This window comes from Hyperolius riggenbachi, chromosome 4 (genome assembly GCF_040937935.1).
Source record: "Hyperolius riggenbachi isolate aHypRig1 chromosome 4, aHypRig1.pri, whole genome shotgun sequence".
Classification (NCBI taxonomy): domain Eukaryota; kingdom Metazoa; phylum Chordata; class Amphibia; order Anura; family Hyperoliidae; genus Hyperolius; species Hyperolius riggenbachi.
In genome coordinates, this window is record NC_090649.1 from 51,393,757 (window position 1) to 51,420,390 (window position 26,634).

General features: G+C 47.9%; 1 protein-coding gene across 1 annotated transcript in view; it reads left to right on the forward strand.

Moving 5' to 3' along the window:
* The first annotated feature begins 18,673 nt into the window (after positions 1-18,673).
* Positions 18,674-26,634, forward strand: part of FAM167A (family with sequence similarity 167 member A) — a 135,654-nt gene continuing 127,693 nt past the window's right edge. Inside the window, exon 1 of the mRNA XM_068279008.1 lies at positions 18,674-18,919. The gene's annotated coding sequence lies outside the window, so the exon portion shown is untranslated. The remainder of the gene's footprint in view (positions 18,920-26,634) is intronic.

Genomic DNA, 26,634 nt, shown 5'->3' on the forward strand with positions numbered 1-26,634 from the left:
ATTAATCCAATGCCATGGTAGTCCGTGTTTCATTTATTAGGTCATGTAAGTGGGGGTCTTTAAATAAATGGTTTGAGGGGTAGATAGGTTTACCTTTATCAAGTGAGAGCCTGGAGCGGAGCTTGCGACTGCGTAGGGCACGGCATGATAAGGTAGCCGTTGCCCCGGCAGTACTGGGTTGATCTGGTGGGCGGGGGGCGGAGTTTAGGCGCGCGGCAAGAAGGGGTGCTTGGGTAAGGAGAAGGGGGCGGGTCATTCAGCTTCCGTGAGTGCTCAGGGAAAGAAGCTCCCTCCCTCCCTCCCCTGTTTTGTATGGTTAGGTGGGGTTTTTGGTTTAAAGGGGGGGGGGGGTTAAGGGACGTTTATTAGTCATTGCAGCCGGAGGGGGATAAGGGGGCTCCGGAGGTAGGTTATTGGATTTGTCGCGGGGCAAATCCGGTTTGATGAGATCCTCGACAGGAGGAGAGTAATTTTATGGGGCATGCAGCTGTCCTCGAGCCGAGATGCGCGGCTGTGGGCCGGTTACAAGGCTGCATGTCACTCAAGTGTGAAAACAAAATTTGTTCCAGTGGGTACCTCCAGGCCCCTGTCCCCAGCTCTCTGTTAGGAATTTTACGGGTATGATGGTTGTGTTGTTTTTGCAATTTTGGGTTATTGTTAATTTGGTTAAATAAAGATGGGCTGCTTTGGCCTAAATTAATCCAATGCCATGGTAGTCCGTGTTTCATTTATTAGGTCATGTAAGTGGGGGTCTTTAAATAAATGGTTTGAGGGGTAGATAGGTTTACCTTTATCATGCATATACCCCAGCAGGGCCGGCCTTAGGTTTCACAGCGCCCTGAGCGTAACCAGATTTTGGTGCCCCCCCAATTAATCCTCTTCGCGTGTGAGCGCGTCGTCACTCAGGATATTGTCACAGGGCTGAGTGGCACACGTGCTGCGCGCTTCTCTGCAGCAGCCTGAGGCTCAGCATGCCTCCGTCCATCCTGATTCCTGACATATAGCTATAAGTCCCCCCAGTATATAGGTAACCAGGCATAGGTGACCCAGTAAAGGTAGCCAGCTATAGATCCCCCCCCCCCCAGTATACTGTAGGTTAGCCAGGTAGGTGCCCCCAGTATACTTGCCCCAGTATAGGTTAGGTAGGCATTTGTCCCAGCTATAGGTTAGATAGGTAGGTACCTGCAATATAGGTTAGATAGGTAGTTGCCCCAGTATAGGTTAGATAGGTAGCTGCCCCCAGTATAGGTTAGATAGGTAGCTGCCCCCCAGTATAGGTTAGATAGGTAGGTGCCCCCAGTATAGGTTAGATAGGTAGGTGCCCCCCAGTACAGATTAGATATGTAGGTGCCCCCAGTATAGGTTAGATAGGTAGGTGCCCCCCAGTACAGATTAGATATGTAGGTGACCCCAGTATAGGTTAGATAGGTAGGTGCCCCCCAGTACAAATTAGATATGTAGGTGACCCCAGTATAGGTTAGATAGGTAGCTGCCCCCAGTATAGATTAGATAGGTAACTGCCCCCAGTGTAGATTAGATAGGTAGCTGCCCCCCAGTATAGGTTAGATAGGTAGCTGCCCCCCAGTATAGGTTAGATAGGTAGCTGCCCCCAGTATAGGTTAGATAGGTAGCTGCCCCCAGTATAGGTTAGATAGGTAGCTGCCCCCAGTATAGATTAGATAGGTAGGTGCCCCCGGTATAGGTTAGATAGGTAGCTGCCCCCAGTATAGATTAGATAGGTAGGTGCCCCCGGTATAGATTAGATAGGTAGGTGCCCCCCAGTATAGATTAGATAGGTAACTGCCCCCAGTGTAGATTAGATAGGTAGCTGCCCCCCAGTATAGGTTAGATAGGTAGCTGCCCCCAGTATAGGTTAGATAGGTAGCTGCCCCCGGTATAGGTTAGATAGGTAGGTGCCCCCGGTATAGGTTAGATAGGTAGGTGCCCCCAGTATACATTAGATAGGTAGCTGCCCCCCAGCATAGATTAGATAGGTAGCTGCCCCCCCAGCATAGGTTAGACAGGTAGCTGCCCCCCAGCATAGGTTAGACAGGTAGCTGCCCCCCAGTATAGGTTAGATAGGTAGCTGTCCCCAGTATAGATTAGATAGGTAGGTGCCCCCGGTATAGGTTAGATAGGTAGCTGCCCCCAGTATAGATTAGATAGGTAGGTGCCCCCGGTATAGGTTAGATAGGTAGGTGCCCCCCAGTATAGATTAGATAGGTAACTGCCCCCAGTGTAGATTAGATAGGTAGCTGCCCCCCAGTATAGGTTAGATAGGTAGCTGCCCCCAGTATAGGTTAGATAGGTAGCTGCCCCCGGTATAGGTTAGATAGGTAGGTGCCCCCGGTATAGGTTAGATAGGTAGGTGCCCCCAGTATAGATTAGATAGGTAGCTGCCCCCCAGCATAGATTAGATAGGTAGCTGCCCCCCCAGCATAGGTTAGACAGGTAGCTGCCCCCCAGTATAGGTTAGATAGGTAGCTGCCCCCCAGTATAGGTTAGATAGGTAGCTGCCCCCAGTATAGGTTAGATAGGTAGCTGCCCCCCAGTATAGGTTAGATAGGTAGCTGCCCCCCAGTATAGGTTAGATAGGTAGCTGCCCCCCAGTATAGGTTAGATAGGTAACTGCCCCCAGTGTAGATTAGATAGGTAACTGCCCCCAGTGTAGATTAGATAGGTAGCTGCCCCCAGTATAGAGTAGGTAGGTGCCCTCCTCCCTCCCCTCATAGTGGTGGGGGAGCCACGGGGAGGGCAGCCCGACCTCTCCCTCCCTTCCTCTCCGGGCCACCCTCCGTGCTCCCCCTCCAATCCGATGCAGACTGCAGCAGGGATAACAACTCACCTCCCTGGTCCCGATCGCCGGCGCCTCTCATTTGCCGCTGGTCTACTCTCTTCTACATAGTTACTGATACACACTAAACTTCCTGTTAAGCAGGAAGTTTAGTGTGTATCAGTGATGACTATGTATGTAGAAGAGACCAGCGGCATGTGAGAGGCGCCGGCGATCGGAACCAGGGAGGTGAGTTGTTATCCCTGCTGCAGTCTGCATCGGATTGGAGGGGGAGCACGGAGGGTGGCCCGGAGAGGAAGGGAGGGAGAGGTCGGGCTGTCCTCCCCGCGCTGCGGCTCCCCCCTCCATCACGGACATGTTTGGCACCAGGGGGCGGAGCGAGAGGACCCAGCCGGGGCCCGCAGCGGCAGCCTCATGAGTCCAAATTAAAATATGCGGCCAGGGGACAGGAGCGCCCCCTGGAAGCCGGCGCCCTGAGCGATCGCACCGGTCGCTCAGGTCAAAGGCCGGCCCTGTACCCCAGTACCTGTTGTGTTTACTTAACCCACTTCATCACTGCATATACCTAGCTTTGTGTTGAGTGAACCCAGCTCACTGCATCTTACTACCTGTTGTGTTGAGTGAGAACCCACCTCACTGCATCTTAAGTACCTTTACTGTTCAGTGAACCCAGCTCACTGCATCTAACTACCCAGTACCTGTTGTGTTTACTTAAAGAGAATCTGTATTGTTAAAATCGCACAAAAGTAAACATACAAGTGCCTTAGGGGACATCTCCTATTACCCTCTGTCACAATTTCGCTGCTCCCCGCAGCATTAAAAGTGGTTAAAAACAGTTTTAAAAAGTTTGTTTATAAACAAACAAAATGGCCACCAAAACAGGAAGTAGGTTGATGTACAGTATGTCCACACATAGAAAATACATCCATACACAAGCAGGCTGTATACAGCCTTCCTTTTGAATCTCAAGAGATCATTTGTGTGTTTCTTTCCCCCTGCAGCAATCTTCCACTGAAGTGTCAGGCTGTTTCTTCCTGCAGAGTGCAGACAGCTCTGCCTGTATGTAATTCCTCAGTATGTGAAAGCCCAGCCAGCTCAGAGGAGGATTTATCCAGCTTGTAAAAGATAATAGAGCAGAGAGAAGCTGCACTAATCTAAATAACACACAGGCAGTGTGCAGAGAGGGGCCTGGAGGGGGAGATGCATCACAGAACCACAACACTTAAGAACTTGGCAGCCTTCCAGACACAGGCTGACAAGTCTGACAAGAGAGAGATAAGTTGATTTATTACAGAGATGGTGATAGTAGAACGTGCTGCAGTAAGCCAGAGCACATTAGAATAGATTTTGGAACTTGTAGGATGGAAGAAAACCGGATGAAATTTTTGTTACGGAGTCTCTTTAACCCACCTCATCACTGCATATACCTAGCGTTGTGTTGAGTGAACCCAGCTCACTGCATCTAACTAACTGTTGTGTTGAGTGAGAACCCACCTCACTGCATCTTAAGTACCTTTACTGTTCAGTGAACCCAGCTCACTGCATCTAACTACCCAGTACCTGTTGTGTTTACTTAACCCACCTCATCACTGCATATACCTAGTGTTGTGTTGAGTGAACTCAGCTCACTGCATCTAACTAACTGTTGTGTTGAGTGAGAACTCACCTGGCCACCTCACTGCATCTAACTACCTGTTGTGTTGAGTGAGAACCCACCTCACTGCATCTTAAGTACCTTTACTGTTCAGTGAACCCAGCTCACTGCATCTTACAACCTGTTGTGTTCAGTGAACCCAGCTCACTGCATCTAACTACCTGTTGTGTTGAGTGAGAACCCACCTCACTGCATAAAGCTAGCATCCCCCCAAGATGGACACAATGGACAAACCAGGTAGAGGAAGAGGTAGAGGCAGACCCAGAGGAAGGCCACCAGGCACCGGCAGGTCTGTGCGAGGTGGTGTTGCTGTGATTTCGTGCGGACCTGCCCCAAAATACAGTGCTCAGAAGAAGGCACGTGCCATCACTTCCCAAAATCGTGAGGAGGTGATTGAGTATTTAACACAGAACACCTCATCTCCCACAGCCACCAGCGCTACAACAAGCACCACATCCGCTGCATTTGACACTTCGCAGGAGTTATTTGGTGGTGGTGGTGAAATCACTGATTCCCAGCCACTACTGCAACAACAACAAGAAGGCGCAGGTACACCACCTCATACGTCTGAGTTAGGTGGCGATAGTATGGACGTAACGTGTGTGGATGGGGATGATGGTGGACCACCTGAAGTTGGTGCACTTGAGGAGGTGTCTGAGGAAAGAGCAGCTGGCCAGGAGGATTATGATGATGATTATACGGATACCACATATGTTCCCGGTAGAGGAGATGACCAGGGGGACAGTTCAGAGGAGGAGTCAGAGAGGAGTAGGAGGAGACGACTCCATGATAGAAGCAGAGGGAGCTCGTCCTCAGAAACAGCTGGGGGCAGTGTCCGGCGCCATGTATCGCCAGCTATGGCCAGCCAGCTAACATGCCCTTCAACGTCAGCTGCTGATGCCACCGTAGCGCCATCACCCCAGGGGGGCTCAGCGGTTTGGAAATTTTTTCACGTGTGTGTCTCAGATCGGAGCAAAGCCATCTGTTGTCTCTGCCAGCAAAAATTGAGCCGTGGAAAGGCCAACTCTCACGTAGGGACAAGTGCCTTACGAAGGCACCTGGAGAGAAGGCACAGACAGCTATGGCAAGAACACCTGAGGAAAAGCAGCACCCCTCAAAAGACAAGCCACCCTCCTTCTCCTCTTCCTCCTTCAGGTGCATCATCTTCATCCACTTTCTCCCTTGCACCTTCACAGCCACCCTCCTCCACACCGCCTCTTCCCTTCAGCGGTTCCTTCTCCTCTGCCCACAGCAGTACCCAGCTGTCCGTGAAGGAAGTATTTGAGCGTAAGAAGCAAATGTCTGCCAGTCACCCACTTGCCCGACGTCTGACAGCTGGCGTGGCAGAACTATTAGCTCGCCAGCTATTACCATACAAGCTGGTCGAGTCGGAGGCTTTCCGTAAGTTTGTGGCCATTGGTACACCGCAGTGGAAGATACCAGGCCGCAATTATTTTTCACAAAAGGCCATACCCAAACTGTACCATGCAGTTGAGAGGCAAGTGGTGTCATCTCTGGCACACAGCGTTGGGTCAAGGGTCTACCTGACCACGGATGCCTGGTCTGCCAAGCACGGGCAGGGCCACCACATTACATACACAGCCCATTGGGTCAACCTGGTGACCGATGGCAGCAAGCAGGGAGTACGTGGCTGCGCAGCGGACCGACTTGTCACACCTCCATGGCTTGCAGGCAGGCCTCCAGCCACCTCCTCTCCACCTGCTACCACCGCTTCGCTGTCCTCATCCTCCTCCTCCTCCTTGGCTGGTGCCACGATCTCCTCTCCAGCTGCACAACCCCAGCACCCCAGGGCCTATGCTGCATGCCAGGTACGACGATGTCACGCAGTGTTAGACATGTCTTGCCTGAAAGCGGAGAGTCACACTGGAGCAGCTCTCCTGGCTGCTCTTAACAAACAGGTGGAGCAATGGCTGACCCCGCACAAGCTTGAGATCGGCAACGTGGTGTGTGACAACGGCAGCAATCTCATTGCTGCGTTGAATTTGGGAAAGCTGACACACATACCCTGCATGGCACATGTGCTTAATCTGGTCGTGCAAAGATTTGTGTCCAAGTACCCAGGCTTAGAGGACGTCCTGAAGCAGGCCAGGAAGTTGTGTGGGCATTTCAGGCGCTCTTACAAGGCCATGGCACGCTTTGCGGACATTCAACGTAGAAACAACTTGCCGGTGAGACGCCTGATTTGCGATAGCCCGACTCGCTGGAATTCCACCCTGCTGATGTTCTCTCGCCTGCTAGACCAGAAGAAAGCCGTCACCCAGTACCTGTATCATTACAGTACAAGGACACAATCTGGGAGGATGGGGATGTTGTGGCCCAACAACTGGACACTGATGCGAAATGCATGCTGGGTCATGGAGCCCTTTGAGGAGGTGACCAAACTGGTGAGTCGCGATGAGGGCACCATCAGTGACTTGATCCCCTACTCCTACTTCCTGGAGCGTGCCGTGCGTAGAGTGGTGGATACAGCTGTGGAGGAGCGTGAACGAGAAGAGTTACGGCAGCAGGAGTCATGGGAGCCATTTACACCCGAACCCGATGTTCCCACAACACCTGCGGCAGCACAGAGGGTGGAAGAGGAGGAGGAAGAAGAGGAGTCGCGTGGGGAAGGAGAGTGTGAGAAAATGCGGAAAAGCTGCCGCGGGTACTCAGAGCAAGGCGGCTGATTCCGCGTCCAACGCGGCAGGTTGCGCGCGTGGGTCTGCATCCACTGGCATGACGGAGCGCGATGAAACCGCTGCATGCCTTATGAACAAGGCGGCGGATGCGGATGTTTGCACGCATAGGCATATTTCTGACAGTACTGCTGAACGCGGAGGAACCGCCGCATGCTTGGACAGCGGTGCGGCTGGTTCCGCATCCAACACAGCAGAAACATTACAAAACATGTCTGGTGTGGCTGGGACTGATAGTCCACACAGGTTCAGAAGGACGCGCGCGCGCGGAGAGGCAGAGCCTTTATGACAGTCAGAAGGGTGTCAGCTGACCAAACCAATCAGCTGACAATTCCAGTAGTTTTCATTTGTCCAGCATTTAGGGGTGGCGCTGGAGAGCGCTGGTGTATATATACTGGGTGCTGGTCATTTCTCTGGTGTCTGGTGTTGCGATCACTACGTGGTAGCACTCAGACATTCTGTCAGTATCTGTGTTATTATCTGAGTTATTATCTAGACCAGTTTCCAAGGTGTTGATGACCAAGGAGCTCACACCTTAGTCTAGGAATCCTGTTATTATCTGTGTTATTATCTGTGTCATTATCTGAGTTATTATCTAGACCAGTTTCCAAGGTGTTGATGACCAAGGAGCTCACACCTTAGTCTAGGAATCCTGTTACCATTTGTGTTATTATCTAGACCAGTTCCAGGGTGTTGATGATCTAGGAGCTCACACCCAAGTCTAGGCATTGTTGATTATTTGTTATGACCTTCTGCTTTCCTGACCACTCTTCTGATCTCTGATTCGGTACTTCGCTATATCTGATACTCTGTTGCCAAACTCTGCTAGTCTTTCACCTGTAACCTGTGTCCGTCTATACTGCTGCATCTGAATCTTCTCACAGAATAAAGCAAGTAATCTGATGAATCTGGTGTCCGGTGAGTTCAACTGTCTGATAAGGATTGTCCACAGTGATTTATCTGCATATTCAGGCCAGGCATAGAGGTCTCTCATGGGATAGATTGCTATTACAATGATCTGAGTCAGAACAGTCAGAATTCCGCATCTGTCTCCTGTCTCTGTACTTTATATGTCTGTGTGTTGACGACCTGGCCTGCCCGACCTTGAGAACTATCTCCCCAGCTAGATTGCTTGCTTCTCTCTTATTGTGACCCAATATGCAAATAACTTTTTCTCCCAGGAGAAGATTTTTCAATTTTTTTAAAATAACTTTTCAGCACTTTCCAATTGAAAAAGTTGCAAAAAGTAGGTGAAAAAGTACTATTTTTAAATATTTTCTTGCTTGCGGGTGGCTTAAAATGAATTTTATTGACAACGTGTTCAAGTATCAGCCAGAAGAAGTCAACTGCATATTGGCCTGTATGAGATGACATTGTTCTGTTGCTGTTATCCAATGGTAATGCTCATGTAAAGGTTTCCTTACTAGCTGTCAATGACTTGATTGTTCCCTGAGCAATATTTATAAAGGCCACAACTGCCTACAAAATTATCGCCCAATGCAATCATAAAAGATTGCTTTGGGTGATATTTAAACAAAACATCCGTCTATTTCATGAACAATACTGTAACTACTGTTTATATGGCCATCTGGACAGATTGACTCCTGGATGCAATTTAATGTTCCACTAACCCCCTCTCCCCCCCAACCCCCCCCCCCCCCCCCACCACCACCACTGGCCTCCACATTTCTGTTCCGTTATCTATGCTGGTTATCACCACCACCCACTGGTCTCCCAGGCATGATGCCTATCAGTGCCAGTCCCGGACTTCCTGTTATTGAACAAAACAGCTGTTTAGAGAACTGACAAGGAAACTTCAGCAAGACAGATGTCATCTCGGGGGGAGCTCAAATGACTGTTATGTAGAATAAACTATGGAAGGCTTGTGTAATGTCAGTATAACTTACTGGCAGTAACCCCCGCATTACGGGTTAGATAGAAGCATATCTGCTTCAATAATTAAAATCCTATACAAACACTGAACTAACAAATACTTATAACCATAGCCGGGCCGAGGCAGGGGCGAGAGAGGCTCCAGCCTCAGGGTGCAGTGTAGTATGGGACGCACAACTCACTCAGCTATCATTTCATCTATTGTGTTTGAAGCAGAGAGAAATAAGAAAAGAGGATACATGGCAGTGACTGTAGCCAGATAACTAGAGATTAAGGTGTTGGGGGCCCTGGGGTGCCAGTCTAATAGCAATCAGTGTGTGACAGCTGGGGTGGGAGGGATGGAGGGGCGCACTTTGGTGTCTCAGTCTTGGGTGCTGGAGGCCCTTGTCCCTGCTGTGCTTATAACAGTCACTAATTCACATCGACACAAGGAATTACCACACATGATCACTCCCATTTCCCTGAAGAAAGGGGGCCAGTACATAAAGACAACCCAGTGTGCTTACAGCTCAACACTTCTTTGTTCACTTTTTTTTTTTTTTAAAGCGGGTTGTGTTCCCTCCCCCCTCCCAACAGTTTCCTGATGTAGAGTGATCCATCCTCCTCCTCTATACATTTCTCTGGTGTCTAGTGGCCCCCTCCCTTCCCTATACAGTTCCCTGGTGTAGAGCGGTCCCCCTTACTCCCCTATAAATCTATCTAGTGTCTTTTGCCTCCTTCTCCTATACAGTTTCCTGGTACAGAGTAGACCCCCTCCCTCACCTATAAAGTTCTCTAACGAAACACTGTTCCCTGGTGTCTAGTGGTCCCCTCTTTTCTCTATAAAGTTCCCTACTGTCTAGTGGTCCCTTCTTTTTTCCATACAGTTCTCTGGTGTCTAGTGCCCCCCCCCCCCCCCACACACACACACACTTCCCCTTTACAGTTCCCTAGTATCTAGTGGATCCTATACATGTCCCTGGTGTCTGGTGGCCCCCTCCTCCCCTATTCAGTTTCCTGGCATCTAGTGACCTGTGCTCCTGTGCTCCCATCCTGTATTGTTCCCTAGTGATACACAGTTTCTTAGTGTCTAGTGGCCCCCAAACAGTGATCCCTGGTGTCTAGTGGTTTCCCCTACCTTCCCTGGTGCCCCACAAAGGGAGATCATTCATGCTGATGAACATGGAGCATGCACCATATGACCTCAAAATTCAGAGCTTTTTAGCAAATCTACTATCAGTGGGCAATGCTGTGGTTCCTATTATAAGTGATTTATTTGACAGGGTTAATGCGAAAGTTTTTACACAGATGAAAAATACACAGCTTTGCTACCGAATCTGAATCTCCATGCTGTTCGTCTTGCAGAAGGCAGTGACAGTCCATGGCTGCTGGGCTCTCCTGAGCAGCCTGTGCTGTCCCATGGAGAGGGGGGTGGAGTTGAGGCAGGAGGCTTCCCGCAGAACCTGAGGAAAAAGCATTACAATTCCATAGCAGAGATTTGTGTTTTTGATGGGCACAGAAGGTGGGAGATGCCTGTACAAACACAACAGACCGTCAACTGAACTTTCAAGGGAGCCTCAGGTGGAAATTTTTGTAAAATCAGGTAGCCTCAATTACTGCCTCGCTCTGCCAATCCTGTGGATGTGGTTTCACTTTCATGACCCTGCAAGCTCTACCCTGTGTGTCTCATCACAGAGCAGAGTGCAGGGAGGCGGGGCACCGGCAGAGCTACTCAATGAGAGCTGGGAAAGGGGCGTTAGGAACATCCCCAGTGGGTGTATTGCAGGAATGCCTATCCTGCAAGCGACGCCCCTTCCCCTTGAGATTTCCGACAAGCTGCATGTTGGCAATTTCAAGGGGAGACAGCATGGCGCAGGGGGGCAGACAGCATTGCATAGAGGACATAGAGGCATGCCATGGTCCAGGAAACATGCCTTAGTGTCCAATCTGACCCCCTCCCGTCCTGGGTTGGGTACACTTTAAAGATAGCCCGAGGTGAAAATAAACTCATGAGATAAACAACTGCATCTATCCTCCTACTCCTAAAATTACTTTTTTTTTAAATCCCACAATTTCAGTCTGATTCAGTGTGAATCAGCTAAAAAAAAAGTAGTATTGTCTCAACTGATTGATACGGACCTTCTGATTGATCGTTAGATGGTTTCTTCTTTGATTGAATCTGATCAGAGAGGGATCTGTTGCCTGCCAATACACCGCACTCAAATTTCTGATACATTTCAGCATTAAATCTAATGCCAATCCCCCAAGTATAAAATTACCCCCTCCCACCCACACCCCTGTGCTGGGAGCTATAAAGTCTCTCCTTTCCACCGGCGCGACTTCTGGCACCCTTCAACATCCACCATCACGAAGACTGATGGTGCCATGTGACTGGCGCATGTTGTGAAGTCACATGTGCCAGTGTCATGTGGAACAGGTGGTGGCGGCGATCACTGGGGACCGTCAGTCATCTTGACAGTGGTGTAGGGATCACCATAGCAGCCATAGCGGCTTCTACGGGACTCCTAGCCTAGGGGGAGCCTGATAGGAGTAGCCAACAGTGATAATGGGGTCCTAATACTACTTATCACGTGGCTTCCTGTTCACCAATTCACCGACTTACAATACAAAACATTATTGAATTGGAAGGTCGATCGATCAAGTGATATATGAGCACCCTAAGCCCTAATGTATGAACTAGTGACCTTTTTTTCATCTCTACCCTGCACTCAGAAACTGTTCCCTGCCGGGAAAGAGTTTTATGATGGCAATTCCTTATCAGTGAGGGCCCGTTTTCACTATCGCAAATTCGCATGCATTTCCCGCATGCAAATTCGCAAAGGCAATACAAGTGGATGGGGCTGTTTCCACTTGTCAGGATTTCTTTGCGGTTTTGTGTGCAGGAAAATCTGCATGGCAGAGCCATCAGAATTCGCTATGCGATTCGCATACAATGTTTTTAATAGTAAATTCACGTGCGGTTTCGGTATGCGAATTTTTAATGCGAATTCGCATACGATTTCGCATAAAGCCAATGAAAAGGCACACAGGCACTGACATGGTTAAATTCGCATACATACAAACATATGCAAAATCGTATGCCAATTTGCGGTATAATTTGCATACAAACGCTAATGAATTCCAACTGGGTGCTGATTGGAGAGAAACTGTCACTTGCATACCTGATGTTTAACTCTTTCAGGCAGAAGAACAAGAAAAGGAACACAGCATAGTTTTTACTATGCTTGGCACTGAACATACACATGTCTGTCTCATCATGTCACATGTCACCTCGGGTACACTTTAGGCCATCACAAAGGAACGGTTCATCGTTCGATGTCTCATATCTGTACAGAGCTCCAGGCTTCAATGTGAGACCCTCTTCACAGTCATCGAAAACTCTAAAAATAACAACTGCTTTTATCTTCTAAGGAGGATCTTGTGTAGAGTTCTCTGAAGTACGCCCTCAGCACGCAGCCCCCACGCAAGTATCCAGCCTGCTTCTCAGGAGGGATCAAATGCTACACGAAGATAAGAGATCTTCTCATTCCAGATAGCCCCTTTCCGTCTAGCCTCAAGTAAATAATGATTTCCTACTGAAGTGCAGCCGGGAGAGGTTACAATGGTGGTAGTCTCTGTTCTCTCTTATATAAGCCCACATTTCCACTCTTCTAGTGTATAATATCAGCACACCCACGTAAACCAACCCTCTCTGCGGACAGTCCTGATGTGTTTACAGTGGACCTGAACTCTTGCACAGCACAGAAGGAAAACACAGAGAAATGCACCCTATATTTATTTAGAGAGTTTAGCCTGTCTAATTCCCCCTCCTCTGTGACTAATCACCACTGTAATTTGATCTCTCAGCCGTGTCAGCTCAGGAATCTCCTCTGCCATAACAGAGCAGCTAATTTGTAAACACAGGATGTTAACAGTCTGTCTGCTTCCATGAAAGCAGGAAGTAGACACTTCAGATTTATTGCAGGATTTGTATCATCTGTTACAAAGAAATGTTTTTATTTAAAGATTATTATGCAGTTGCTTATCTTTTAAGGCAGAGAGGAAGTTCCGAAATCAGGCCCACTTTAAAGAGGGCCTGTCATGTCATGCATATATATATGAGAACGCAATATTGAGGGCTAGTTTTTCGCTAGAAGCCGTAGCCGTTTTTAATTCCGCAGGTGCTCCCATTGTGTCGCAAAGGCGCAGCCCGAGTCGCTAAGCCGGGCCATGCACAGCTATAGGGATTCGGGTACGGTGCTATCTGGACAGCAAAGCCATGGAAAAGATAGGCAGCATTGCCCCGCCCGTCTCGCCTGCGCGGAAACGCTGCAGATTCATGCTGAATTCAGCATTACCGGAAATGGGCCCTGAAGCATTGCTGGACTTATAGGAATACGTATGGACAGGGCCAGCACTACCGTAAGGGCAAAGGGGCCAAGTGCCCCAGGGCACCCACATCTGTATGGGCCCCCAAGTGTCCATTCCACTAAGTGATGTGGCCCCTGGACAGAGGTTCCCCCTTGCAGCATTACGGAGTCAGTGGGGACAGGCACACACTCACAGATTCAGCCAGATCTCTCTCTTTGATTGAATCTGATCAGAGAGAGATCTGTTGGCTACCCATACAACGCAGGCCAATTCCTGATCGATTTCAGCATGAAATTTTCCCTCACACCGCTATTTCATGGACACCTAAGTATGGTGTGTTACCAGGGCTGGATTTTCCATAAGGCACTGTAGGCATATGCCTACAGGTGCCTGATCAGAATCAGAATCACTTTATTTCGCCAAGTACAGCAGAGCTATACTCGGAATTGATTGTGGTTCACATAGCATAGACATAGTGTAAGAGGACAGAGGACAATTTCGCAACACATACAGTTAACAATGAAGTACAGAAATGCAGTAGTGATATAGATATGGCTTTCAGGTGAAAACAGTCCCGAGGCAACAGTTAGTCCAATAGAGCTGCTACTGATAGTGGATGGGTAGTGATGATACAGTGGTGATAAGGACAGCGACAGAGACCCGGGCAGTTGGGGACCAGGCAGGCACGGGCGAGAGCAGGCTGACCGACCCCACCAGGGCAAGCTAGTGGGCGGGCCTTGTCGGGGGAGGGTTGGAGTTAAGCAGCCGAACCGCTTGGGGGAAGAAGGAGTTGTCCCGCCTGGTGGTTTTGGATGTTAAGGACCTGTAGTGGCGGCCCAACGGGAGGAGTTCGAAGTAGCGACTGCCTGGATGGGAGGGGTCTCAGGAGATCAGGGTGGCTCTCTTCATCATCCTAGCAGAGTGGAGGAGATCAAGGGGTGGAAGAGGAGACCCGATGATCTTCTCTGCGTCCGTTATGACTCTCTGCAGTTTGTGCTGGCCGTTGCGCCCCCGTACCAGACAATGACTGAGGAGCAGAGGATGGATTCTATGGTGGCAGTGTAGAAGCTTGTTAGCAGTTTCCGGGGCATGCCGAAGCGCTTCAGCTGGCGCAGGAAGAATAGCCTCTGCTGTGACTTCTTCTGAACTTTGGTGGTGTTTTGCCCCCATTTCAGGTCATTCGTGAGAGTTGTGCCGAGGAACCGTACCGAGGACACCCTTGAGACCTCAGTTCCCCCAATGAGGACAGGTGGGAGGGGGGGAGGGTTCCTTCTGAAATCTACGACTAGTTCAACCGTCTTTGCTGTGTTGAGTACAAGGTTGTTGTCTTCACACCAGTTGCAGATTCTCTCGACTTCACTGCGGTATTTGTGCTCCCCGTTGCTGCCAATAAGGCCAATGATACTGGTATCGTCTGCAAATTTGATGACCTTCACAGAGTCCGCGGATGATATGCAATGGTTGGTATAGAGGGAGAACAATAGCAGTGAAAGTACACAGCCTTGTGGAGCCCCAGTGTTGGTGATTCTTACGCTGGAGTAGCAGTTTCCCAGCCTCACCTGTTGAGTTCTGTTCGTCAGGAAGTGCTTGATCCATGCCCGGAGGGTGGGATCCACCCCGAGCTGTGTCAGGTTTGTGAGCAAGATGTCTGGGCAGATCGTGTTGAACGCTGAGCTAACGTCCAGGAACAGTAGCCTAGCATAGGAGGCAGGGTTGTCTAGGTGCTCCGTGACGTATGCCAATCTGGCATTGATGGCGTCCTCCACAGATCTGTTTGCCCTATATGCAAATTTGAGTGGGTCAAGGTGGGCGTCCGTGAACCTTTTCAGGTGGGCAAGGACCAGTCACTCCAGCAGCTTCATGATGTTAGAGGTTAGGGCCACCGGTCGGAAGTTGTTGTGCTCAGTGCTGCCTGGTTTTTTGGGAGCTGGTACAATTGTAGACCGCTTAAGACAGGAGGGGACTGTGCCGTCCGATAGAGACCGCTTGAATAAGGCGGCGAGCACAGGGGCTAACTGATCGGCACAGGTTCTCAGGCAGATCGACGACACTCCATCGGGGCCAGAAGACTTCCTGGGATTCAGCTTACGGAGGAGCCGGAGTACCTCAGTTTCGTGGACGGCAGCAGGAGCCAGGGTGCCGGATTCACCCAAGGGGGGGGGGGGGGGGTCACCATGGCCGCGGCTGTGTGGTCTGCGAGCTGGGTTGGTTGTCGCTCGAACCTGCAGTAGAACTCATTGAGCTCCTCTGATGATGGAAAGACGGCTCACAGAGTCCTGAGCAGAGTGTAAATGAGAGGTTACTCACCCTGCTCTCTGCATTCCACTGGCGAGATCTCCCTTCAGCTGCTAGCAACCTAATACTTGGGGGGCACCTCAAGCTACCTTATATTGAAGGTACTTCTTGCTACCTAATACTAAGGGACACCTGTAGCTACCTACACCGAGGAGGAGAAATAGGGGGGAGGTGACAGCTGGGCCACTCAGCACACTTGCGGTGTGGGTTTGTGGGTTCATGGAGGGTGAAGTCTCTAATACAGGACATCTGTGCCTTTAGGCTCCTGTGATGTAAATCCGGGCCTGCCTGTGTGTGACATATTGTCAAATTGTATCCAACCTGATTAATTATATGAAACTATTCAGTTTATACCAAACTTGTAATGTATGCCACACAGAGCCGGGACAAGGTCCTCCAGCACCCAAGGCTGAGACACCAGAGTGCGCCCCTCCTTCCCTCCCACTCCAGCTGTCACACACTGATTGCTATTAGACCAAGAAGCGCCCCAGGGACCCCGACACCTTGAACTCTCTAGTTATCTGGCTTGCAGTCACTGCCATGTATCCCCTTTTCTTAAGCCGCATACACACGCTCAACAAAAGTCTTTTAAATGCACAATTATCAAACAACTTGAAGAAGTTGGAAAACTTTTGTCAAGTAAAAGACGTGCAAACGACAAGGCGTTATCACTGATAAGAGGCGGCCAACGACTGATAAGACACAGCTCAAGTCAATCCAACTGTTGGATTGGCTTGAGAGACTGGGGAGAGTAAATCCAGAGTTCAAACGTAGGTAAGCAGAGTAAATACAATATTTGTTATAAGCTAAAAAGCATTGCAGCACATAAAATACAACAAATATTGTCAACTCAAAGTAGTTCCAATTTTCACATTGGAAATGCTATTTTCAATTTCGAAAATTTTTTCATGAAAATAGCTTATATTTTCAGAAAACCGCAAAAAAACAACAACAATATTTTATAGCAAAAACGCAGAAAAATGATATTTTTACTGTGAACATTTTTACAGCAAAAAATTGTGAAAAGCATGAAAAACAACAAAACTTACTTCCAATGGCATCAAAAATCAAATGTAACATTATTTTTGCGAACATGAATGCGAAAAGAATGTCTTCACTTTTCTTCATCACTGTTTACAACATACAATCCAATACACAAAGCGCTCAAATAGTCAAGTGTAGCCTGAAGCAACTGTTTACAACATGCTATGTGTACCCCTGGAGTGTTCTTAAATGCTCTTCCCTGTTTCCTACAAGTGAGGCATCATCAAAATTAGTCCTGGGCATGTTAAAGGGACTCCGAGCAGTGCAGAAACTATGGAAAGATGCACATCATTTTAAAGCTCTCTTTCTCCTCTTTCCAATGATATATAAACCGCCACCCTACGCCTTTTAGTTTTCGCTATTTTCGCGATTGAAATTGCAGCGGCCGCGATTTCGATCGCGAAAATAGAGAAAACTAAAAGGCGTAGGTCAACGATTTAGGTGTCGTCAGAAAGAGGAGAAAGAGAGCTTTAAAATGATATCCATCAAGCCATAGTTATATTGTATTACACAGGGCGACTTTTTGTCAAAGTCAGCAGCTGCATTCAGCAGAATGGAGCTGCTGACACTGGGGATAGTGTCGTCCTGTGTAATACAATATAACTATGGCTTGATGGATATCATTTTAAAGCTCTCTTTCTCCTCTTTCTGATGACACCTAAATCGTTTCCCTACACCTTTTAGTTTTCTCTATTTTCGCGATCGAAATCGCGGCCGCGGCAATTTCAATCGCGAAAATAGCGAAAACTAAATGACGTAGGGTGGTAGTTTATATATCATTGGAAAGAGGAGAAAGAGAGCTTTAAAATGATATGCATCTTTTCATAGTTTCTGCACTGCTCGGAGTCCCTTTAAAGCAGTAGGATCAGCCATACTATGCCAGGGAATAAAAACATGTATATAAGTAGATAAATACTTGATCTACTTACATAACACATGTATTATATTGTCCACTTTTTGATTTCAGTATATGTTAGTAAGTAAATGACGAGAATTCTGTTCCTGGTGGGGGCCATGTCTTTTGCCCACAGTTAAGACTAACTCGTGATGTCATTTCTGCCCTTTACTTTTTTTCTTGTCTCCTACAATCGCTGAGTCACTTCAGCCTTGCTTGTAAACACAAGTGAGTAGGGGATCAGGTTTCAGATAAGCAGCTGGCAGGGAAATAAAGGTAAGAGGAGGAATAGATTATAGATAAGAACCCCCAGCATGCAATTCTTTGGCAACGACTACTAAAGGGCCAGTGCTCCTTAAGTATGTGATAACTCCAAATCATAACAGCAGAAAAAGTTTTGAATGCAGGATTAGCATCTTTACCACTTAATACACTCAGACCAGTTGCTGTTGAAATTTTATTTTTATGGTGACGATACCGCTTTAAAGATGGCCACTAACAGTCCAATTTCTAGCCAAAAATTGTTCGAGCGATCAGATAATTATGATCAGATGATTGGAATGGGTGTAAATATGGGTGTAATTGGATGTTCTTGGATTTTTCTTGTTGGTTGTGACAGATAAGAAGCAAAGATTGGTTCGTTGATGGTGTAGTAAACAATATATTACGATATTTCATTTTCAATCAGAATTATCTGATCGCTCAAACAATTTTTTCGCTAGAAATTGGACCGTTAGTGGCCACCTCTGTTTCTAATCCTTTGCTTGGGAAATCTATATTGTTATTAAATATGACTTCAACTGTTGTTTTTTGAATGTTGTACACCTTTTTTTATAATTCAATAAAAATATTTAAAACACAAAGCAGTTCTGATGGGCGGGGGTGGGTGCCATCCCCCATCCCTTGAATGAGGCCCTCGTCCACACACAGTCGGCATAGGTGAGTGAACATGGCAGGCTGTAGGACCCACACGCAGCGCTGCCTCGGCAGGAAGGTGAACGCGATGTGTCCTCAGCTCCTGAATGAAAAGAGGCGAGAGGCTGTGCTGGAATAGCTCTGCCGTCTCCTGGCAACTGTCCTGACGCAACAAAAAAAACTCATCTGACCAAAAAAAAAAGACAAAAAAATAAAGGAACAGAAAATGGGGAGGCAGAGCTTGGAGTGAGTGCAGACAAGACACAGGCAGCCCCAGTGCACACAATGACCTGCGGGCTGGGAGGAGAGGACAGCCAGACACCACAGCACAGCAGCCCCATAAGACTGCAGGAAGCCGGCACTGCCTCTCTATGAACCCTCAGGTAGGTGCTGTCTGTGCCTGTGTGACCTCAATACACCTGCTGCTGATGCTGAGGCCAGGCATTGTCACAGTGACCTGATTACTGATACAGAGATCATACTGAGACACATTCTGCAGGAAAGGCGGCAACTGTGATGTAACAGAGCCGTCTCCTCCAGCAGCCAATCAGATTTCAGTTCACTGTAGTCAGTTCTTTAAGAGGTGCTGGCTGCTTGCTATGACTTAAAGGATAACTGAAGTGAAAGGGATATGGAGGCTGCCATATTTATTTATTTTTAAGCAATACTAGTTGCCTGGCTGTCCTGCTGATCCTCTGCCTCTAATACTTTTAGCCATAGGCCCTGAACAAGCTTGCAGATCAGGTGATTCTGACATTATTGTCAGATCTGACAAGCATAGGCGTATGTAGAGTGGTGCAGGGGGGGCTCATTCCATGGGCACCACAGCACCATGTCATGTGTGGTTTTTAACTATGATACAATAAACGCAGCCTTTGAGGCTTAAATCCAGGTGGAGACCCAGTCATCCTTTTCTTTCTACAGTTCATTCGTGCACCTTGACGGGATCCAGGTGTGAACTGGTTGACTCCCTGGTAAATATATGCAGCAGTGTGAGCTTGGGATCTGTTTTTTCTTGCTGTGGGCACCACAGCACCACAGCACCATGTCTGCCTCTGCCTCCCATTTGTTCCACCACTATACTGAGGGATGCCACTCGTTACTTATACTTATACTTGGGGGGCTAACTCTAGCAACCTATACTGGGGGGCTACTTATATAGGGGGGGCACTCATCTAATTACAATACTGGGGGCTAATTCTCACTACATATACTGGGGGGCACCTCTGCTAAATGTATATGGGGCACAATTTCAGTGTTTGCCATAGGCACTATATTGCCCAGACGCGCCCCTGCTGACAAGATTGGCTGCATGCTTGTTTCTGGTGTGATTCAGACACTACTGCAGCCAAAGAGATCATCAGGGCTGCCAGGCAACTGGTATTGTTTAAAAGGTAATAAATATGTCAGCCTCCATATCCCTCTCGCTTCAGTTGCCCTTTAATTGCCTTCTCATCATTGCATTTTGCTTTCTTAGCTGGTCACTGTTACCCAGAAGGGAGGAGGTGGCACTGCTGTCCTGACTGAGGTGGAATGGAGTGGCTGAGGGTGAGCAGTGTGTTTGTCACAGACTCACAGCCAGCCAGTGTGTTATTGTGTTGAGCTGCAGCATGTCATGTGAGAACATTAAATGAAGCAGAGTAAATGGTCGGGTGCTGTGCGATCATTCCAAATCAGGGGGTGGGTGGTGGTGGGGGGGGGGGGGGATATCTTCACAAGTTTGCCTCAGGCAAAGTCTAGCACTGGCCCTGCTTGTGTGCACCTGATTTCTAGGTTTGTTGTCGTATTGTCAGGGTGATAATGTGGGCTATATGTACACTAAGATCGCTTCTAAAGAGGAACTGTAGTCAAAATACCATAATGAATAAAATGGTGTATATATTTTTTTTTCAATATTAATTTATATTTTATTTAGTCAGTGTTTGCCCAGTGTAAAATCCTTTCTCACCCCGATTCTGAAATGTATTACAGGTGGCAACATCTTTTAATAATGGCAGGTGATCTCTGTGGAATATTCATTTACTAAAATAAGTTCTAAAATAAGTAGAAAAGATCTGTTTTCCCAGAATGCTATGGGGGTATGATAAACAGCCTCAGTGGGAGGGAGGGGCTACATAACAATATACAGCAATATATAGCTATAGGAAGTGTTATTGAGGCAGAAACCAGGAAAATTACTGTAACAGTGGGTAGCCTGAATAATTTACTGCATTCTACTATATGTTGTTACAGGGTCTCTTTAGCTCTTTGTGAGCAAGTTGCTTCACTACATATTCACTAATACTGAAGAGCCATTGTCATAAATTCACTAAAAAGGAGATGCTCTATGAGTCAGTGATATCACTGTTAGCTTTGGCATAACTGTTGCTGTTATTATTCTCTCCTTCACCATGGGGGGGGGGGGGGGGGGGGCATAATGGGGACACAATGTTTGGCTGGTGGGGTCCATTTGGGTGAACAATACTGATGTTTGTATGGTGAGTTTTAGATATTTTTTGACTAACTCAGGTGATAAAATGAATGTTAACTAGTTTAGTAATGATAGGAACTAAATGTAAACATCACAAACGGAGCTCAGAGGCTTTTGAGCAGAGCAGATTGCCCAAATGATGGTGCTATTACTAAAGAAACCCTACCAACAGATTTAGTTGGCTAGTTGGCTTTAATCCTTACTTGGTAGCAAGCTGCTCCTGTGTGGACAGATCACAGACAAATCATTCCAGGGGAGGGGGAAGAAGCAGAGAGAAACACAGAATGTGTAATTAATTATCTTAGTAGCTAAACATTGCTGCAGACTGGAGCTTGTATTTTACAGATAGGAAGTTTTTAATCAGGATAATACCATTTATTGACTAATTAAAAAGAAAAAAACGGTATTCTTCTTTGCTTTCTTCAGACTGTATTCCTGTTGACTGACAATAATAGAACATACAATCAAAAGAAGGTAGAGAGATTTTTTTTTGTGCAAATATAAGTGTCATTTAAAGAGAGTCTGAAGCGAGAATAAATCTCGCTTCCGACCTCATAGATAGCAGGGGCACGTGTGCCCCTGCTAAACCGCCGCTATCCCGCGGCTTAACGGGGGTCCCTGATCCCCCAAATCCCCTCCGTAATGCGGGGGAGCGCTTCCTGGTTGGGGCAGGGCTAACCGCCGCAGCCCTGCCCCACGCGCGTCTGTCAGTGCGTATCTCCGCCTCTCCCCCGCCTCTCTCAGTCTTCCTTCATTGAGAGGGGCGGGGGAGAGGCGGCGATGCGCCGCTGATAGACGCGACTGGAGGCAGGGCTGCAGCTGTTAGCCCTGCCTCCAGGAGCGACCAAGTCTGCGACCAAGTGTCGCAGTGGGGGGTTTGGGGGTGAAGGGACTCCCGTTTAGCGGCGCTATTGCGGCGGTTTAGCAGGGGCACACGTGCCCCTGCTGACTGTGAGCTCTGAAGCGAGATTTATTCTCGCTTCAGAGTCTCTTTAAAGAGACACTGAAGCGAAAAAAAATATATGATATAATGAATTGGTTGTGTACTATGAATAATTACTAGAAGATTAGCAGCAAAGAAAATATTCTCATATTTTTATTTTCAGGTATATAGTGTTTTTTCTAACATTGCATCATTCTATAATATGTGCAGATTACACAACACTCAGCATATAAAATGAGTCTTTCAGAGCAGTCTGTGAAGTAGTGAACTCTCCTCTAGCAGAGGAAAAGTAAACAGTTCAATTACAGTTGAGATAATAAAAGTCAGATAACAGCCCTCTCCAGGACTTAGTGCTGGTTCAGACGGACGTTTGGAGGCGTTGCGTTTGCTGGCGTCGCGTTCAGCAGCGTTCGTGTGCGTTTGGATGCGGTCGCGTTTTTTCTTCCCCTAGGGGGACATTAGCCGTCGCGGTTAACCTCCCCTGGAAGCTACATGTAGCTTCCAGGGGCTCCTTGAACGCCAGGGAAAATCGGGACCCAAACGCCGCGTTTGTGTAAACGCGCTTGAAAGCTTGGTACAAACGCTCCCATTCACTTGAATGGGAGCGTTTAACACCAAGCCCTGAACGCTGGCTGTAAACGCTCTGCAAACGTCCGTCTGAACCAGCCCTAAGTTAGTCGGAGAGTTTAATAGCTTTTTTGCATAGAGATAACAACTGGAGTTTCTCAACTCTTCCTGTACTGGAAACAATTAGACTGATGTATCTGATATTAATGTTTTATTTCTTAGCTGTACTACACATACAAATCATAATATCATCATTTTTTTTTTCGCTTCAGTGTCTCTTTAAGATACATTAATTACCAGGGATCTTGGAAGGATTGTGAGGTATTTATGGCAAATAGATAAGACCCTTGGTTTACTTAACGCCTACATAGACTCCGGTTGACATGGAGAATTTGTTTTACAGACCTATCCTGTTCATTGTATGCTGCTGGAGCCTGGAAACAGTTAACAGTATGTTACTGAGCAGGGGAGGAGGGCATTCACAGGGGGGCTCCTGCGTGCGCAGTACAGATGCCCCATCTTCGGAAGCACTTGAGGAGGCGAGTATGTCTGAGGGCTGCCTGATGAGTCCCAGAGACACAGTCAGTCACAGAACTTCAATGGGGGACAGCTGTAGAATGACTGGACTGACCGAGGAGTGGAGAGGCTCTATGGGATCAAGAACCTTCCCTTTATATAGGTGAGTATCTGACCTGAAGCAAGTTTCCTCAATACAGGTTTGCTTTCAACAACTAACATATGGATAACCAGGCTGCATTATGAAGTTGGAGTAACTGGATTATCCGGGCATATAAGTGTCTGGGTAATTCCCTCACCTCTTGTGAACTGAAGAAGGGATTTTCAATATTGATACGTTTTCTAGCCTAGAGCATTATTACAGCATGTACCCCATAATGAAAGCCAGTGTTGCCAACCGTCAGCAAATGAACTGACGCGTAATAGCGCAGATGGCGTGCGATCGTAGGCGTGGTGTTCCAAACGCTCGGCCAACTCCGCTAAATGATGTGAACGAGGCCTTATTCAGATTACACCTCTCTGAAACTATCCTTGTTAAGTTTTGGTGCTTCATGTCAGAATACTTTGGGGGACCCGTGTAAAACTTGCACCAGGACCCCAAGCTCCTCAGTTACCCCACTGGTGGCTACCTATATTGGAGGGAAGGTGTGCACCATTGGTTACTAGAGATGTCCTGAACGGTTCACCTGCGAACGGTTCCAGGCGAACTTTGGGTGGTTCGCGTTCACCTGCAAAGGCGAACTTTTGCGGAAGTTCGGTTCGCCCCATAATGCACATGGAGGGTCAACTTTGACCCTCTACATAACAGTCAGCAGGCACATTGCAGCCAATCCGGCTACACTCAGCCCTGGAGCCCCACCCCCCCTTATATAAGGCAGGCTCCGGCGGCCATTACACTCACTCGTGTGCCTGCAAATAGACAGACTAGGGAGCGCTGCTGCAGATTTTTTCTCCTAGGGAAAGATTAGTTAGGCTCTTGGCTTGTTAGCTTCCTCCTGGCTGATTGTTATTGCTAAAATAGCACCCCTCAACAGCTCTTTTGAGAGCTCTAATGTTTTCCTGATGGTTTTTTTTTTTTTTTTTGTGTTGCTCACTGACACTGACATTATACAGCCCTATCTGTTGCAGCTGGACCTTGGTAATTGTTATTACTGTGCCAGCCAGGCCCTGCCTAACTATCTATACTGGGACACCTACCTATGCCTACCTAACTACTGGGGCACCAACTTACCTATACGGGGACACCTACCTACCTACCTATACTAGGGGACCTACCTATGCCTACCTACCTATACTGGGTCTCTTACCTATGCCTAGCTAACTACTGAGGCACCTACCTATGCCTGCCTACCTATTCTGGGTCTCCTACCTATGCCTAGCTAACTACTGAGGCACCTACCTATGCCTACCTACCTATACTGGGACACCTACCTATGCCTACCTATCTATACTGGGACGACCATATGGGCTGGAAAACCGCCACGGCCTGCACTCTGGCCATGTTGCGCACCAGTCCAGCACGGCCGTCACCACGCAAATAGCTGTTTGCGGTGCGTTACACAGTGAGTTTGGTGTGTCAGTGTGAAGCAGTACTCTAATTACACTCCCTGAATGATGTATGCACATGCAAGATGTTTGAAAGCACTTTAGCCCTGCAATTTAGCATGCAATGTGATTTCTGACCTTAAAACGCTGCTTTGCGTCAAATCCAGATTTTTCCCCGGGGCTTTTGGTGTCTATCCCACTCATCCATGCCCCCCTCCAGGTGTTAGACCCCTTGAAACATCTTTTCCATCACTTTTGTGGCCAGCATAAGTGTTTCTAGTTTTCAAAGTTCGCATCCCCATTGAAGTCTATTGCGGTTCGCAAACTTTTACGCAAACCAAACCTTCCGCGGAAGTTCACAAACAGGGTTCGCGAACCGAAAATCGGAGGTTCGCGACATCTCTATTGGTTACCTAATATTATGGGAGACGGGGCATTTGACTGGGGAAGGGCCACAAATCATTTGCCCCTTGGGGCCACAAAAACTTTGGCAACTCCCAAGAATGTGGTCATGTGTCATCTGGGATTTTCGTATTTGGGATCTGTGCCTGTTTATTTTTTACGATATTCATTTATAGATTATTTAGTCAGTGTTTGCCCATTGTAAAATCTTTCCTCTTCTGAATTTACATTTTGAAATGTATCACTGGTGGTGACAGCTTTAGTTCCGCCACGTGATCTGTACGGAATGTTCGTTACTGAGAGTTCTATGCACAGAGGGACATAGTGCTTGCTTGACAGTTGGAAAAAGACGTTATTTCCCACAATGCAATAAGGTTCACAAACAGCAAACTGTCAGGACTATGGTCATGACATCACACTGTGGGAGGGGTTTCACCACCATATCAGCCATACAGAGCCCTCTGATGATCTATTCCAGTAAAGGTAAAGATTTCTCGCAGGAAAAGGGGTATCAGCTACTGATTGGTATGAAGTTCAATACTTGGTTAAAGTTCCTCTTTAAAGGGGAACTGAAGTAAGAGGTATACGGAGGCTGCCATATTTATTTCCATTTAATCAATACCAGTTGCCTGGCAGCCCTACTGGTCCATTTCTCTGCAGTAGTATCTGAATAACACCAGAAACAAGCATGCAGCTAGTCTTGTTAGATCTGAAACACCTGATCAGCTGCATGCTTGTTCAGGAGCTATGGCTAATAGTATTAGAGGCAGAGGATCAGCAGGACTGCCAGGCAACTGGTATTGCTTAAAAGGGAATAAACATGGCAGCCTCCATATACCTCTCTCTTCAGTTCCCCTTTAACCTCTAGCCGACCGCTCCACGCCAATTGGCGTAAACGCGGCTGCAGCCCCAGGACCGCACCACGCTGATTGTCGTGAACAGCCTTCTATGGGGCTAGCAGGAGATCGCGCGAGCCAATGCACGCCCATCTTCGCCTTCAGTCTCCCAGCAGCAATCGCCGCTCGGAGACTGTCAGACGGCAAAACTGCCATCTAATTAGGCTGTACAGCGCTGCGATCTAAGGCGGGGTGTACTGAGGGCAGCCATGTCGCACGGCTGTCCCCCTGGGGGACACAGGAGCGATTCGCTGTGATAGACTCACTCTGGGATGGAGGGAGGGGGGGAAACAAAAATTAATAAAAAAAAAGAACATTTAATAAAAAATATTAAATGTCGCCGAACCCGGAAGTAGCCGCCGGCGGGGACAGGATGATCAGAGCGGGGCTGCGAGGGCACCATACAGCTTCAGGGGGCTGAGGGATGCCCCGGGTGAGTAAATGTCATTTTTTTGGTTGGGCTTAAGTTTTCCTTTAAAGCTGCAGTGGCCTAGTTAAGGAAAAATGGCCTGGTCTTTAGGGGGGTTTAACAACGCGGTCCTCAAGTGGTTAAGCCGTGCCTTCCTATCCATGAGATTTGAAGAGAATTCCCCCACAGCATGCCCAGTCCGCTGGGTTCCATGTTGGGTATTCCCGAGTGTCTGCGGCCGGCAGCCTGCGGAGGTATCCTGCACCTGCTTGACTTGTAAAGCCCATTATAAGGCTAATTATAGAGGAAGCTAAGGCATAGTAATTCCGTGGCAAGTATCCAGACCCGCT